Genomic DNA, 17371 nt, shown 5'->3' with positions numbered 1-17371 from the left:
GCTCCAGGGGCCAGGCGGAGAGGAAGCAGGGCCCTCTCAGGCGGGGCCGCGGGGGTCTAGGGGGCTCCCCGACGGCTCCCTCCCCAGTGGGGCTTCCAGGGGCCTGATGCGACCGAAGCAGGGATGTGCCTCACTGCTGGGAAGAGTGTGGACTCAGCCCTGGCACAACAGTGTTCCTGTGACCTGAGCTCGTTGGCCCTACCGCGGGGTGGCCGGCGGCTCAGACACATCCAGGGCAGGAGGCACCACCTGCTCCCCAGCAGTGCGGGCACTGCTACCATTTTCCTGGGCCCACTCACCACACCAGCCAGAGACCTCTTGTACCCATTCCAACCCCCTGAATTTAAAGGTCACCTCTGCTTGTTTATTCAGTGAACTCTTGCGGAGGCTGCTGTGTGCCTGACCTTGAGCTGGACAAATCTGGGGCCTCAGAGAGGACTTAGTTCTCATTCCTGCCTTCAGGAAGTCCCCAGTCTGGGGGGAACAGAGCCAGGACTAGATGCTCCCAACTGCAAGATTAGGCCTGGGGCCCAAGGAGTGGTGAAGTCTGTGCCTAGGACATCGTGAAGAGTGGGGTGCTGAAGGTGGGGCTTTGAAATTCCAGTAGCAGTTTGCCAGACAGCTAAGCTTAGGAAGGGCGGTTCGGGCAAATTAAAAGCTGTTTAAAGGCCTGGTCTGGTAAGGGAGATGAGTGTGTTTAAAATCTGTTTGCCCTAAAAATTCAGGCTAAGGACTCCCTGTACCCATACCTACAAGCCCAAGGGAGCAGATGGGGAAACCGAGACCCTGAGAGAAGTGATTTATCCAGAGTGAGCTTCACTTTGGCATGCGTGGTCTTTAGCAATTGGGTTGTAACCTTGCCTTTGAAACTACCTGTTATACAACTAATGAGAAGAAGTCAAATTGAGCAATAGGCACTTAGGATTCAAAAGGCAAATAAGCTGATTGGGGAGGAGTGTCTGGTGACACTTCCACGGTTCCTCTCACACAGGACCAGCCACACAACTGGAGGACCCAATGAGAGGTGAAAATGCAGTGCCCTGGTTCAACGAGTATTAAGAACGTCAAGACAGCGAGCACTGACTCAGTACAGGCCCCTGAGTGCAGGGCCAGGATGAGGTCCTAAGTCACGTCCCCAGAACTGGCCCTTTTCCCACAGTGACCCTCTGAGGTCAGGGCTGGTGTTACCTCCATTTCACTGCTGGGGAAACCGAGGCGCCGAACTGTCCCGCAGCCGGCCCGAGGTCACAGAGTAGTCCAGGGAGGCATGGCCTTGACCTCTGCCACGTCCACCTCGGGAAACCACGAGGCCCCCTACGGGTGACTCTGCCTGAAATGGGGGCTGTTTGCCCAGGCCGGGGTGGGTCCAGCCATCTCAGCGTGGAGGAATCTGCCAACTCTGGGGATGTCTAGGGAATTAGTCAGATTTGGGGATTTCCAGGGAATCGCAAGAGGCGGCCTGGGATTGCAGAAGGGACAGAGCTCGAAAGCTGGGTGCCGTGTGACCCCCGGAAAGTGCTTTTGCCCCTCTGTGCCTCCATTTCCCCACCTGTGGTAATAATAGTAGCTACCTGCAAGATGGTTCAGATAGCTGAATGGACAACGTCTAGTACTCAGCCATTATGACCATTTCCAGGTGTAGTCCAGGCTCGTGGGGTCGCCACCCGAGTGAACATTCAGTGGGCAAAATGCCCAAGGCTCCTCCTCCCACGGGGACAGAAGGCCTGTGGCGAGGGGCCTGTTTAATGTCCAAGAGCCTCCTCTTCAAGCCCTCCCTCAACCCCGCCCCACGCAGGGCCTGTCCCCCAGGCACTTCGACCAGGCTCCAGCAAGGGTCTCCAGATCAAATACAGGATGCCCAGTTAGACTGGAATTCCAGGTACATGAGGGATCATTTTCCAGTGCCACTGTGTCCCAGGCAATATTTGGGATATACCTGTACTGAAGAAGTAGCCTCTGTGGATCTGAAATCCACGTCTAACTGGGAGTCCTGTATTTTTACTGATGCAATTAAGGGACCCAACGCGGAAGGACCATCAGCAGAAACGGGGTCCCAGAGCTGAACCTGCCCAGTGCGCACAGCGCTAGAACCAGGAACACTGGTGAGCTCAGAGCGGGGTCCTCCCCTGTCGTTTTCGTTATTTGAAACAGCAGAAAACTTCAGGTGGACGGACAGATGGAAAGTCAGGTCCCTGGGGGCTTCCCTGTGCATCAAGGAGATTCTTGGGCTAACTCTCAGTTTCCCTCCTGGGAAGGATGCCAGGGCTAGGCCCGGCTTGCAGTCTGGGAGACTGAGGCCGGCGGGGGAGGAGCCTGGGGTGGCCGGGCAGGTGAGGCCGGGCAGGTGGGCCCAGCCTGGCCCAGCCGGCGGGGGCAGGGCCTTGCCACTTCCTGTTTCTCCACATTCTGGAAAGCCCCAGTGTTCCCAGCCTCCTCCCTCCCGCCTCGGGACCTGGGTCCCCCACCACTTCTACTTTCCATGGCCACTTCCCCCCTGCCACTCGGTTCCCTCTCCCCTCCTCGCCTCTTTTCTCTCTTCCTGGGGCCCCATCAGACCCTTCTGTGGTGCCGCAGGGGAAACTGAGGCAGAAACAGCAAGGCCTGCCCAGGCCCCAGAGTTGTGTCTGTGCCCCTGGCATCTCTCTCCCATCACTTACCTTCTCCTCTCTCTGCCTCTGTCCCTGTCCCCACATACCCCGTCTGTCCCTCCCTCCATCTCTGCTCCCACCAGCAGCCCTCAGAGGACAGCTGACTCTGCCCAGTCCAGCCACCTCGCCCTCCCTGTCCCCGGGCCCACCTGCCGCTTGCCCGGAGGTGTCCTCAGGCAATGCTGGCCTGGTTCCCGGATCCTGCAGCTCCCTCCTGCCCGGCCTGAGCCCAGAGCTGGACCCTGCCAGGCCAGGCCAGGGCTGCCTCTGAGCCAGGGCAACTTCAGGGAACCACAAACCCGTCCGACAGGTTTGAGATCCACCCCAGACAGGCCTTCCCGCCTCTGCGCTGAAGCTGGGATGCCAGGGCTGTAGGGGTTACATGTGACACCTGACTAAAGCACCCCCCAACACAAGGCTGAGACGAGGCTGGGCCCTGACACTGGGGAGCAGGTCGGAAGGGAAGAAAGAGCAGCAGCCCACCCATCAAGCCCAGAGGGGAAGACCCAGCAGGGAGAAGGCCTGGCATGTGCAAAGGCCTGGAGCAGCATGTGCAGGGCCCAGGCAGCCAGGGCAGTGAGGCTGCAAAGTGGAAGGTGTAGTAGTAGGGGGCCCAGAAACCTCGAGAGAGGCCTTTATCCTGGGGGCACTAGGGAGCCACTGAATGTTATGGAGCAAGGCAATGGGGTGGGGTCAGAGGTCACCTGATCTGCCCATACATGCTGGATGCGTGGTGGGGGATGGTGGAGGAGCCATATCTTTGAAGCTTACCTGGTGGCAGGACCAAGGCTGGAAGAGGCCAAGCTGCTACCCCAAAGCCAGAGGAGCCCGACTCTGAATTTCTTGTCATCAAGGGCTGATAGTGAGCCAGACTTGGGCTGGGGAAGAGTTGGGGGAGGAGGTGAGAACCCTCAGGATGCCCCTCAGCCCCAACCCTGCATCAGAGGGGGACTCAGCTTGGCTTTGTCCCCAGGGCCGCAGGGATCCAGGGAGGATTTAGAGCACCAGCAGAGAGGCAGCTAGGGCAGGGGCAAGGAGGGGAGGGCACGAGGAGGGGTGCAGGTAAGCTCAGGAGGGGTGGGTGGGCTTCAGGGTGGGGGAGGGGGAGGGAGAGAGGCTGACCGCAGGCTTGGGGCCATGCACTCATCCGGCCATGCACTCATCCGCTAAACATTCATCATCCGGGTGCCAGGCGCCAGGGCCACAAGGGACATTGTTATGCTCCCAGGTCACAGGGGAGTGGGATACCGCTGCAGTGCAGGGCTCTGACTGCAGTGCTGGCCCTTCCTGGGCAGGTTCCTGCTACATGAGTGCCAGGTGAGGGTCCAAGCAGGTGGATAGTGCCCCATCTTCCCCCAGCATGTCCTCCCGGGGGTAGACCATGGCCAGCCCTGAGCACTGATGTCACCTGTGCTGGGACTTCCTGAACCTTCACCTTGGATCAGTCCGGCCCTACGGGGAAATTCCAAGCCAGCCAGGGCCCAGCTGACTCATGTTCAGACCCCGGTGGCACGCAAGTAACCAGGCTCCTGAGGGGCATTGGGAGCATTTGGAGAACTTTGTGGGATCCCCACCACCACCAGTCTCCATCCCCCAGGCTTAGGAAGAAGACAGACTACCCGGGTCAGGTGTCCCCATCACAATCTTCAGGGCAATGGCAGGAATCTGAGTTCCAACAGGTTAGAATCTGGGGATGGGTATTGAAGCCAGTTCCTCCCCTGCTGGTCATCTCATGTCCCCTGGGCTTCCAGAATGACCAGCAGAGTGGAGCTCCAGCAGCAGAACATAAGGCTAACTCTTCCTGGGTTCAAATCCCAGCCCTGCTACCCAGTGGCTGTGTGAGCACAGGCAAGTTACTTAACCTCTACCTGCCTCAGTGTCCCCATCTACAAAATAGGGAAAATTGTACTTACTTCCCTCGGAGGGTTTTTGTGAGAATTTGTCAAGGACCCATATAAGCTTGGGGATTTTATGGTAAAAACGTTAAAAGGAAAAAAATTTTCATAGCACGATTCACAACAGCCAAGAAGTGGAAACAACCCTGGTGTCCATCAGTGGATGATGGACACACAATGTGGTCCAGCCACACACGAGAATAGCACTCATCCATGAACAGGAGAGCGGCACTGACACCCGCTCCCACGTGGACAGACCCTGAGAGCATGATGCTCGGGGAGAGAAGCAGACACAGAAGGACACACAGTGTGTGAGTCCATGGATGTGAGGTGTCCAGAACAGGCCAGTCCCCAGACACAGGGAGGGGGCTCCTGGTCGTCAGGGGCTGGGGAGGAGGAAGAGTGACTGCTAACGGGGACCTGATGTTTTTAGGGGCTGACGACAATGTTTGAAAGAAGTGGTCGTTGCACAAGGTGAATCGTGAAAGGCCACTGATTTGTACACCTTAAAATGGTTAATTACACATTATGTGAATTTCATCAAGATAAAAAAGAAGAAGGCAATCAACTGTGGGAATCAGACGAGTGCTAGGTGTCGCAGCCGGGTCATCATCGAAGCCTGAAGTTGCAAAGGCACTTCAGAGCCTCTTTGCCTTTTGTCTGTGATCGGCCATGTGGATAGCAGGGACCCTTGATGTGATGGGGGAAGAAGGCATTTCATCTCTGTGGTCTTCCTCTCCAAGCCCAGCCTGCTGGTCCAGCCTTGAGAAAAACACCCAAGAAACCCCAAACAAGGCACCGTCTACAAAATACCCAGCCAGTCCTCCCCAAAGCATCCAGTCATCAGAAACAAGGAAAGTCTGAGACACTGTCACAGCCCAGAAGGGCTTGAGATGTGACAACGAAAGGTCATGTGAGATCCCGATGGAGTCTCGGGGCAGAAAAGGGACATTAGGGAAAAACTATAGCTAAATCTGAAAAAAAAAATGAGGACTTTAAATGATAATATTGTATCGAGGACAAACATCCTATACTCACGTAAGATGTTAGTACAGGGCAAAGCGGGCACCGGGATACAGGAACTCCTCGTACCATCGTTGCAACTTTTCTCTAAATCTAAAATTAAGGCTCTTCAAAAAATTATCATAGTATGAGGCCTGACCGTGTCCTCCCATCCCACTCTGTGGGGTGAAGCCCACCCAGGCCAGCCACCTACAGCTTCTACTTCCAAAACCCCCTGCTTGAGTCTTAATGCCTAGATTGGTTACAATATTTTGGGTGCGAGTGACAGAAACTGCAACTGAAACTGGTGTTTTTGTTTTTTTGTTTTTTTCTTTTAAATGGGAATTTTTTACTAATGGAACTGAAAGGTCCAGGGGTAGAATTAACTCAGGGTTCTCCCCCTCAGCACTGCTGACATTTGGGACCAGATGGTGCTCTGTGTGGAGCCGCATTCCTGCCCCCTGCCCACTCAATGCCAGGAGCCCCCCAGTCTTGGCAACCACAGATGTCCCCAGATGTTGCCCAATGTCTCCTGGGGGCAGGACCACCCCTGACTGAGATCCATTGGTCCAGCTGGTTTCAGATTCACCTAGACCCAGGACCCTCAAACAGTCACGAGGATTTGTCCAATTCTCTGATGCTCAGCTCTGCCATCCTCCTTCTTCGCTTTTTGCCTCAAGAATCTCCCCAGATGGGAAAAAAAAAAAAAAAGAATCTCCCCAGATGGGGACATCGCCCTCTCTTTGTCCATCTGGGACAAAGATGGTGCCAGCAGCTCCAGACCAAATCCCCCCCATCAGCTTATCAGCCCTGGCAGAAGATCAGCACCTCTTCCCCAAGAGAAGCATCTAAAGTCCCAGGGAAGATTCTGATTGGCCCAGCCTTGGTCACATGTCCTTGTTGAAACAATCTCTGTGGCCAGGAAATGGAATGCCCTGATTGGCCGAGCTGGGATCACATGGTTTTATGCAGTCAGCCAATAGGATCAGAACCCCACGATGTTAGCCAATGGGGTGTATGGGGTCAGCCAATGCGGTGAGGACCCTCTGGACTGGATCAGAAGCAGGGGGCATAGCCTTGGCAGTAGAGTACCCCCACCCCAGGTAAGGCTGGTTAGCCACCCCACTTGGGCTGGGGAGGTTGCACATCAAGAAATGAACACATGGTATACAGTAGTGCTCAATAAATGCATGCTGAATGTAAAATGATCAATGGTTGAATGATGGCAGAGGCTGGGGTGGTCCCACATCCAGCCTGTGCTGGTTAGCTATGGCTGCATAACAAATTTCCCTGAACACAGAGGCTTAAAGCAACATTTTTAAGTGGTTAGCTCACAGCTTCTGAAAGCCAAGTCCTTGCTCAGACTCCATCACTGGTGTTTGCTGAGGGTTGAAAGCTCAGGGGGAGGCTTGACCAGGGAGGGGTCTAGATTGACTACTTCCTTGCTGTTGTAAGACAAGGGACCCTGTATTTTCCTGACTGTTGGTTTGAGGCTGCCTCCTGCCTCCACATGGGCTTCTCCAAACCCACAGGGAGGGTATGCAGGTCTGGTGTGTGTGATTTCTCCTGACAGAGAAATGACATCCAGACACCTACCCCCTCAAGGAGAGTGAACGCCACCAAGGAGGTGGACCTCGGGCCACTTTAGAGTCTGTCCTCCACACAGCCTCCAGAGAAGTACAGCCTTTCACAGCTCAGCGCTGGAGTGCAGAGTGACACTGCCTCGAGGGCCCTGCAGACTGGCCCACAAGCTCGCCTGCATGAGGACAGCATCCGGCCAAGAATGACGTTTCCATTTTAAGTGAGTGACGAAACGATCAGAAAACAACTTATTTTGTGACACATGAAAATGATATGAAATTCACATTTTGGTGTCCATTCAAGTTTTGTTAGCACAGCCACACACATTCCTTTAAGCACCATCTGTGGCTACTTTGGAGACACAGCAGGCAGAGCTGAGCAGTTGGGAGAGTCCATACAGCCACAAAGCTGAACGTGTTTGTTCCCTGGCCTGTGACAGAGTGGGTGGCTGACCCTGTTCTCCATGGCCACACGTCTGTGGGCCAGGATGCAGAAACCTCTCTGAGCCCAGCATCTGCGCTGGCAAATGGAGGATGGTGAGAAGGAGAAAGGACATTAGCCTCCAGGCCAGCAAGAGATGAACCTCTGACCAGCATATGCCAACTATGATTGTCACCGTCGCTCTGAGGGTGGCCTGTGGCAGGGGGCCTCCAGCTTCCCCAAGGAGAAGGTGGAGAAGGCAGTCATGTAAATACTCCACACCCCCTCATGCTGATGCGTTAGAACCACAGCGTGCAGACCCTTGCGGGATCCTGCAGCCTGGGTTGATAGGGTCAGTGGGGGGGGGCACACGCGTGTGTGTGTGCGCGCACGCATGCACATGCGTCGGGGGTGGGGGCTTAGCCACAAGGGTCAGGGAGGAGCTTCTAAGGAGGTGACCTGAAGCCACAACCTGAATGAGTGAAGGAGGGAGTTACATGGCCACTCAGGGAAGAGCAGGTGCAAAGGCCCTGGGTGAGATGGAAGCCTTTCTGGGGACGGAAGACGAGAGGACGGCAGGGCTGCAGCAAAGTGACCACCAGCCCAGGCCACATGCTCCAGGCTGCCATGCACAGATGGGTAGCACTGGGTGGTGGGCCTTTCATGCCCCCTGATCCAGCGTTCCCCTGAGCCTCGGTTTCCCCAACAGTAGCATGGGGACTCATGCCCAGCGATGTCCCAGAATTTCAGTCCTGTGCCATCCTAGCTGCATGGCAAGCTTGCCCCCACGTCTCTGGTTCCCAAGGCCCAGCTGAGCAACGAGCCAACGTTCCTGGGGCGGGGGCTGCTGACCGGTGCGCTCCCTCCCAGGCATTCGATTCTGGTAAGTGCTGCCCAAAGCCTCCACCAACCCCGCCACTCAGGCCAGGAGGGAGAAGCGCGAGAGCACCAGGGAGGAGGGGGCGGCGGCCCCTGGGGCCAGGGCCCCTGCCTCCGCTGGGCTGGCTGTCTGCCCTTCCCCTCCTGAGAGGGTTTCCCCAGCCCCCCAGGTTCCCTGAGTTGGAGTGAGTGGCCCATCTCACAGGTGGGCCCCTGAGGCCTAAGGTAGGTCCAGGACCCCGGCGCTGGAGGTGGGAACCCAGGGTCCTGAGGGGTCCGGAGCAGACACACACGGCACTGGGAAGCTTTCTCCCCTTCGTCGCCGCACGCACTCACTCACTCGAGGGTTTCCGGTGCCCACGGTGTCCCAGCCGCTGCTGACCCTCATCACCCAGCCCAGCCTGGGGGCCCACGGGCCCCGTGATGGATGGATGAGTTGAGAAAGTGTAACTGATGTCACTTGTGTCTTCATTTTCAGCTTCAAGTCTCTCTCTCTCTCTCTAATTTTTTTTCCTGTGGTTTGGTGGGGATTTTTGTTCTTTGCTTTTTTTTTTTTTTCATTTTTCATGAAACCTGGTCGTTTTTCCTGTTAAGTTTCCCACGGTCTAAAACTTGCTGATTTGTTTCTCTGTGATGACTTAAGTTTAGTTCCTTCCCTTCTTTAAAACTAAAAAGTCAAAAGTACAGCCAGAGGGCGGCTGCCACGGAAGGGCCTGGAAGCTCCTACAAAAGTTAAACAGAATCCCCACCTGTCCCAGCAGCTCGACTCCCAGGTGTGCACACAAGACCTGGAAGCCAAGACCTGATCGAGTACCTGCCTCCCCATGCGTGGACATTCACAGTATCATATTCACAGTAGCCAACGGTGGAAATGACCCACATGTCCATCGACAGACGGTGGATAAACAGATGTGGTCCATCCAAACGGTGGAATGTTACTCAGCCTGAAGAAGGAGATTCTGGCACCTGCTCCAACGTGGGTGGACCATGTCGGGGACATGATGCTCAGGGAGAGAACCAGACCCAGAAGGACACACACTGTCTGATTCCACTCACACTAGGTCCCTGGAGGAGTCACATCCATAGAGACTGAGAGTAGATGGTGGGGCTGGGGCTGGGGCTGGGGAGTCAGTGTTTCATGGAGACAGAGTTTCAGTTTGGGAAGATGAGAAAGTCCTGGAGACGGTGGTGGGGATGGCGGCACAACAGTGTGAGTGTGCTTAACGCCGCTGAGCTGTGCTCTCACAAACGGTTAAGACAGTCAATTTTATGTCTATGTGCCCAGAGTAACATCTCCCTCCCACAGTTCCCCGGGACATCCTTCCAGAGGAATCTCTGTCGGCCGACCCCCACTCCCATCCTGCTTGCCACCCAGGCTGCAGCATGTGAACCTCCTGCCTTTGCACCTCACATCTGCCCGAGTTCACGGCACATGAGCTCATATGGGGCACCTGTTCTTTTGCGGGACTGCACGGTACTCCGTGGCTGGGATGTGCTGCGGTTGGCTTACTCCCTTCTCTAGGGCACTCCCAGGGTGTTTCCGCCTGGCTTCCTGTGCCAGGGGCAGCCACGTGGTCCCCCACATGAGCAAGTAGTCGCGGAGCAACCCCTGGCAGCGATCCAGCCCTTCGTCATTTCAGAAGACGCGGCCACACTGTCCGTGGGGGGACTGACCGTTTGATCCTACCAAGACCCCAGCCTGTTTCCTGGACTTCCTCATTGTTAGAAAAATTCCAGGGTAACGTAACATTAAAGGACATAACACATAACAAAATTCACCATTCTAACCGTAGGGACCTCCTGTGAGTGGAGTCACACACTGTGTGTCCTTCTGTGTCTGCTTCTCTCCCTGAGCACCGTGCTCTCAGGGTCCAGCCCCGTGGGAGCGGGTGTCAGGGCTGCTCTCCTGTTCACAGCTGAGTGATGCTCCCACGTGTGGAGGGACACATGTGTCCGTGGATGGACACTAGGTTTGTGTCCACCTTTTGGCCGCTGTGGACGTGTGTGTGGGTCTCCGTGTAGACGTGTATCCCCATGTCTCCTGGTGGCTGCCTGAAGGCGGGCCTCCGGGCTCGTGCAGCGACTGTGACTGCTGGGGGAGCAGCGTGACTGTTTTCTGACTCTTTATCACGGAGTATCTCCAACACATGGAACAGAAGAAAGTGGAACAGCCTCTCCAAGCCCTGCCACCTTTTCCCCAAGCCTCAACCAGTACCAGCCCCACGCTGGTCTTGTTTTATCTCTAGTCCACCCTTGGATTATTTTTTCCAACCTTTTATTATAAATATATTCAAATGCATTGAAGAGCTGGAAGGATTTGGTGGTTAAAGACCCAATACCGAGTTCCCGTGATTAACATTTTACTCTTTGTTTAGCGCGTATCTGAACATCCGCCTTTTCTCCAGGGGGCCGCATTTTAGCACAAGTGTGTGCATGTGAGCACGCGTGTGTTTTGCTGCATCTAAATATAATGTGCCACCTATCTGAATGGCAAAACTAGAACCAAAAGCAATGGACAAATCCAAGTGCTGGCAAGCGCACAGAGCACCGGGAATCCTCAGATGTTGCTGGTGGGGATGTGGCCACTTTGGAAGACAGCTTGGCGGGTCCTCAAAATACTCACCATGGGGTTGCCGGGTGATGGAGCTGCTCCACTGCTGGGTATTAACCCAAAAGGAATTAAGTCTTCTGTCCACACAAGAGGCTGCACACACGTGTCCACGGCAGCATGATTCCTAGTCATCCCAAACTGGAGACAACCAGATGCTCTTCAGCTGGTGAATGGGTGGAAACACTATGGAATGTCTGGGAAGGGACATCACTCAGACCCAACAAGGAGACACAGTGCTCGCAGAACACTGAGGAAGCGCAGATGAATCACAGTGGGAAAAAGAAGCCAGGCTCCTGCTGTGTGATTTCACTGCGTGTTCCCTGGTGGGGGGGCCAAGCTGTGGGGTCAAACCTCCATCCATGCTTGGGAAAGGCTGGGGGTGGGGGGATGGGACCACAGAGGGGCACCAGGGGCCTCCTGGGGTGGTGGAAATATTTTACTTCCTTTTTAGGGGAAGTAATTAGGCTGTTTATTTACTTTAATGGAGGCACTGAGGGTGAAACCCAGGACCTCACGCGGGCTACGCCCGCCCGGTGCCACTGAGCTATTTCACCTCTCGATTACGGTGGTGATGACACGGCTACGTCTTCTCACCCCAATTCATAGACCTGTATACTACAAAAGGTGAGTTTTTCTGTAGTAAATAATTCTAAGAGCCTTACGTGTGGGTCTCTTGGGGCGGGTGTAACAAATGGCCACAAATTGGGTGGCTTAAAACCACAGAAGTGTCTTCCCTCCCATTCTGGAGGCCGGAAATCAGATGAAGGTATTGTCAAGGATGGAGACTCCAGGGAAGGGTCCCCCTGCCTCTTCCAGTTTCTGGGGACCCCAGGCATCCCTTGGCTTGTGGCCACACCACTCTTGTCTCTGCCTCTGCTTTCACGTGGCCTTTTTCCTGGCTGTCAAATTTCCTGTGTGTCAAATTTCCTGTCTTTTACAAGGACAGTTGTCATTGGATGCAGGGCCCACCTGTCACCCAGGGTGCTCTCGCCTCTAGCTCCTTACCTTGCTTACAGCTGCAAGACTCTATTTCCAACTGAGGCCACATTCAGAGATTCTGGGGACATGGATGTGAACATCTCTTTGGGGAGCCATCATTCGACCTGCCACCCGTTCCTTACAAATAAAAACAAGAGTGGCTACATCAGGACATTTTCTCCCAAATACTTCGGCCTGCACGTTACACCCAGGAATGTTCTAAAGCAAAATCCTGGACACCACATCCTTTCATCCATAAATACATGAATGTTTATCTGTAAAGCAAAAATTCTCAACCAGGGGTGGTCCTGCCCCCCAGGGGACACTAGGACACCTCTAGGGACATCTGCCGCTGTCACCACAGCGGGTACTCTTGGGCTTCGAGTGGACGTTGGTGCGTGCGCGTGCACTCACACACACGTAAGCTCATACTTGAGCCTTGGTCACGATCCCCGCTCGCCCCCTGGTGGCCACACTGGCCCACACGGACCCAGCCCCTAAGCTACCTATGACTGGATTGCTGGCAGGGGTGAACTCGGGTCTGGAAGGACCCCTCTGGCTTCTGGGGGCCTCACTCAACAGGTGGGAGGCTGAGGTGGGCCCCTGGAGAGGGGTGGTCTTAGGGGCCAAGAAGAAACCCACCAAGTGGAAGTTGATCCAGGACGGTGCAAACGGCCAGGAGAGGGGCCAGGAGAAACTCTGGCCTCCTTGATGCTCAGGGAGAGGGTGTAGGGGGTCTTGGCCTCAGAGCTGAGGGAAGCGAGGGGGCTGTGAGGGAGTAGATTTGGGGGCCAGCTGGGTATGAGTGTCCATAAGAGTGAGGGTCGTGGGTGGGCAGGAGAAATGCCAGGTGTGAGGGATAGGGTATACAGGAGGAGACGGGGCAGATGCAAAGCCTGGGCCCTAGAAGACTCCATGGATGACCTGGGCCCCCACCCGAAGGCTGGGCCCCTGCTGTTACCTGGTCTTCCTATTTATAACTGGGGGCTCTGACCTCAAACCCAGGGCCCCACCTATAACCTTGGGTCCTCCACTATAATCTGGGACCCTACCTATAACATGAGGACTCCCACCTGTATCGCGGTGCCTCTTAGCTGTAATCTGGGGCTCCCCTAAGTAATCTTGGGCCTGTAACCTGGGGCCCCTTGCTATAACCTTGGTCCCCTACCTACAACCTAGAGCCTCCATGTATAACCTGGGTTCACCACCTATAAACTGGGACCCCTCCGTGGTAACCTGGGGCCCCACACCTATGTAACCTGGGGCCCCCGTAACCTGGGGGTCCCACCTGGGAGTCCATCACAGAAGCTGCAGGATAGTGAGGACAACATGGGAAAGCATTTTCCCCGGGGGCCACTGTAAATATGCAGGACCATCGCCCATGCCTGGTAGCACTCCCACTTGTCATGGTTTACAGCCTCAGAGGTCATCTTGCCTCTCCATCCAGAGTTTCACCCCAGGCTGCTAAGTCTTTTCTCTTTGTGGTGATTCATAAGGTAGCAGGACCTCTTAGTTCCAATGGCCTCTTATATTTGATGACATACGGTATGGCTACTACCCTCCCCCAGAAGGAGGATATGAGAGGCCAAGACCCGCCCAACTGAGGCTCTCTGCTGCTGCGCAAAGGGCTGGGGCCAGGGAGAGGGTCTCTGGAGAGGCTTAAAGCAGCCCTCAGGTCTCAGGCCCCATCATGCTGGGAAGGGCCCCCAAATCCGGTTCTGTGCTGTCTCGTTTTGGGTTTGATGCTCGCTATGAACCTAACATAAGCAGGCCAGCTGGGCTGCCCCAAGGCCTGCATCACCCTGAGGAGACAGCGCTAGCATCCTTCCCAGGCTTCTGGGGGCTCCCAGTCTGGGCACTCAGGTGTACCAGGCATCTGGGCAGGTGGCATCCCCTCTGCAAGCTTCAGTCACCTGTAAGGAGGGTAGAGGGAGGATTTTGGAACGTTTCATCACCTGAAAAGAAACCCTGATCCCATTAGCAATCACCTCTCATTGCTCCCCCCTCCCCAGCACCTGACAACCAGGAGCCCCCTCTCTGTGTCTGTGGATTGTCCTGTTCTGGACGTTTCACATCCATGGAATCACACACTGTGTGTCCTTCTGTGTCTGCTTCTCTCATTGAGCATCGTGTTCTCAAGTTCATCCATGTGTGTCAATGCCTTATTCTTTTTCATGGCTGAGTAACATTCCAGCATGTGGATACCCCATATTCTGTTTATCTCCACATCTGTTGATGGACATTTGGGTTGTTTCCACTTTTTAACCATCAAGTGACTCAGGCTGCTGGGAACATCTATGTAGAAGTTTTTGTGCAGACGTATGTTTCCAGTTCTCTTGGGCACATACCTAGGAGCGGAATTACTGGGCCATGTGGTAGCTCAACGGTAACCTTTCAACTTTTTTCTCAAAGTGACTGCACCATCTGCATGGATGTTCCAGTTTCTCCACAAGTCTGCCAATATTTGTTATTCTTTTTTTTTTTTTATCACAGCCATCCTAGTGGGTATAAAGTGGTTAATTTTAATAACGTATTTCTTTTAACCTAACATATCCAAAATTACTTAATTTCAACATGTAGTCAATGTAAATTATTGAAAGTTTTTGCATCACAGTTATTAGTAAGATACACATATATACATACCTTTTTTTCATGTTAAGCCTTCAAAATCCAGTGTGTATTTGTAGTCAGCACATCTCAATTCAGGAAGCCATATTACAGGAGCTCAACAGACACATGTGGCCAGGGGCTGCTGCTGCAGTGGCCACAACAGACTCCTCCTCGACCCCAGAGAGCTCCCAAGTCTAGTTTCAGAGAATGAAAAAAAATGGGTAAAGAAATATATAAATGAGTCAATTTCTGATGGTGACACGTATTAAGAAGAAAATGAAACTGAAAAGGGGCTACATGCAAGGGAATGACCAGGAGGACTTCTCGGAGAAGGTGGCATCTCAGCCGAAATTTCACCTTCACGGACTCTTTCTGCAATGGTCACCAAACATTTCCTGAGTCCCTTCCATCAGGAGAAAGGGTGGAGGCTTTGTGAAGGAGAGTGGAGCCTACAGATGCCAGGGTTATCAAGTGCCCCCCGACTCCAAAAAGTCTGGACATAAGCCAGCAGTCAAAAACATGGAAAATATCAGAAGGAATTTGAGTCGGGAGTGTTCCTTGCTCCTCTGTTTTCTGGAAGAGATTTAAAACTGATGTTATTTCTCCATGAAACACTTGGTGGAAATTCACAGATGAAACCACCTGGGTCGTTGCTGGAAGGTTTTCACTAGACTTAATCTCTTACTAGATATGACTTATGCAGATCATCTATTTTTTTCTGGGGGGAGCTTTCATTTTAGTGTCTTTTCAGCTGTTGGCCTACTTCACTTAAGGGCACAGACTTGTTCCTACAGCTAATTTTTAACATCCTTATGTCTGTAGTGATATCCCTTCTTTAACTTCTACTATTGGTCATCTTTTTTTCTTATCTGGTTAGAGTTTTATCAACTTTTTTTTTATTTTTTCTAGGAAAAATCTTTCGGTTTCATTGATTTTTCCATTCTTCTTTTTAAAAAAATCTTTTTGTTGTTGCTGCTGTTACTGGAGGTACCGGGGATTGAACCCAGGACCTCCTTCATGATAAGCATGTGCTCTACCACTGAGCAATACCCGCCCCCCCCCCTTCTTTTTCTATTCTATTTCATCAGTTTCTGCTCTGATCTTTGTGATTTAGGAATCTGGGGCTAATCCACATGTTCTCATTAGAACCTGCTGGTACGCTGGTGTGACTAGTGGTCCCTACCCCACAAAGCACACCAACCCCTCTTCTGTGGTTCATTTGATAATCTGATGAAACTCATGGCTGTCCCCAAAAACATGTACACGGGACACTCAATTTTGCACGTAGTTTTAGGTAGTTCACACGTGTCAGGCTCAGAACCCCAGCCTGGAGCCCAAATCTGGTGTCAGCTCCCAACGCTTCCACACAAGACAAGCAGTCTGTTCTGGAAAAATAATAATCTAGTGCTAATAAGCAGAAAGGTAAAACACACAGGCCTGGAGGTATTTTCAACTTCACCAAACCATATTTTGCCAACTCTGCTTTTCATTCAGAGCACTTTGCTGGCACCACCCCAGCTGGGTTCTGGGTTTTACCCCGGGAGTTCCCTTGGGGCACAGACCGCCCGGCGCGTCTCTCTCTCCACCTGGCCCGAGGGAGGCTTAATAAAAAACTTTTTGCCTCGAGTCGGCCGCTTTCGACTACTTTTTGACCTCTGACCTCGCCTCAAGGAGGGTATCGGGGGAAGGGCCCTGGCAGGCGCCCACCAGGTCCCCGAGCCGCGTCCCGGTCCACCAAGGCTGCGCTTGGCCGCCACCGGTTCCGAGGAAGCCGTTCGCGCTCGAGATCTCCGACCCTAACACCCAACCCCTCCCAGGTCAACGCCGCGGCCTCACCTCAGGGCACCCGCTTTCCACCCCCTCCCCGTGATGGGCGCCGCCGCGGTCCAATGAGCGATCCGAGCCCACCCCCGGGGCGGGATCGGGCGCGAACCAATCCCCGCTCGGGCGCCCACTCGGGTCCAAACGGCCCAATGGGCGGTGGCAGTGGGGCGGGCTGCGGGGGCGGGGCGGGCCGGCTCGGCCAACGGGCGTGCACGTCGGATCCGCGAGGGGCGGACCCGCGGAGGGCGTGCGGCGGCGCGGCGGCGCAGGGCGGGGGAGGAGGTAAACAAGATGGCGGCGGCGTGTCGGGCGCGGAAGGGGGAGGCGGCCGGGGGCGCCCGCGAGTGAGGCGGGGCGCGGCGGCAGCGGCAGCGGGTGCCGGCCGGCAGCGCGGCCGCCTTGCATGGGCTGGGCCCCCGCGCCGCCCCGCCTGCTCCACGCGCGCGGCGGCCGCGGCGGGGGACGCGCCGGCCGGGCCCCGGCGTCCTCGGAGACACCGGCCCGGGGCCTGTGGCCTGCGCCTCCTCGGCCGCCCGGAGCCCCGCGCGCCTCGAGGCCCGCGGCCGACGGCGTTCGGGTGGAGAGCGAGCGCGGGCTGCCGTTTGGAGCGGGGCGCCCGCCGGGCCCGCGCGGCCGCTCGGGAGCCCAGGCCGGTGTGCGGGCGCCCGGGCGGCGGCCGGCTCCGACGGGGTTTGCTCATTGCGGCCGGCGGGTCCCGGGCAGCCCCGGCCCCCGACGCGCGCCTGGCGCTGGCGGGATCCGGCCCCGCCGTACGGAGGTGCCCCGCACGCTCTGGACACGCACCTGCCGGCGTCTTGGGCACCCGGGACGGCGGGGCTCGCGGGAGACGCCCCCGAGCGGAGCGCCAAGCCCCCAGCGAAGCTCGCCTGCCCAGCTCTGGGGGCCCCGAGGCCGGCCTGCGC

The 17371-nt window shown here is 55.2% G+C and overlaps 1 protein-coding gene and 1 long non-coding RNA gene across 2 annotated transcripts in view; both read right to left on the bottom strand.

Annotated features, from left to right (window-relative positions):
• Positions 1-2920, bottom strand: part of SBNO2 (strawberry notch homolog 2) — a 48381-nt gene extending 45461 nt beyond the window's left edge. The window contains exon 1 of the mRNA XM_074351311.1: positions 2798-2920. The gene's annotated coding sequence lies outside the window, so the exon portion shown is untranslated. The remainder of the gene's footprint in view (positions 1-2797) is intronic.
• Positions 2921-5551: 2631 nt separating this feature from the next.
• On the bottom strand, positions 5552-16458 carry LOC105078125 (uncharacterized). The gene is made up of 4 exons (XR_836142.3): positions 16332-16458; positions 14658-14818; positions 14363-14512; positions 5552-13927 (listed from the first exon to the last, which is right to left on the bottom strand). It is a non-coding gene; the product is annotated as an uncharacterized LOC105078125 (long non-coding RNA).
• Between the last annotated feature and the right edge of the window lie 913 nt (positions 16459-17371).

The sequence above is a fragment of the Camelus bactrianus genome, chromosome 22 (genome assembly GCF_048773025.1).
Source record: "Camelus bactrianus isolate YW-2024 breed Bactrian camel chromosome 22, ASM4877302v1, whole genome shotgun sequence".
NCBI lineage: Eukaryota > Metazoa > Chordata > Mammalia > Artiodactyla > Camelidae > Camelus > Camelus bactrianus.
Note: the sequence above shows the minus strand (reverse complement) of the source record. Positions and strands in the feature narration are given on the sequence as shown.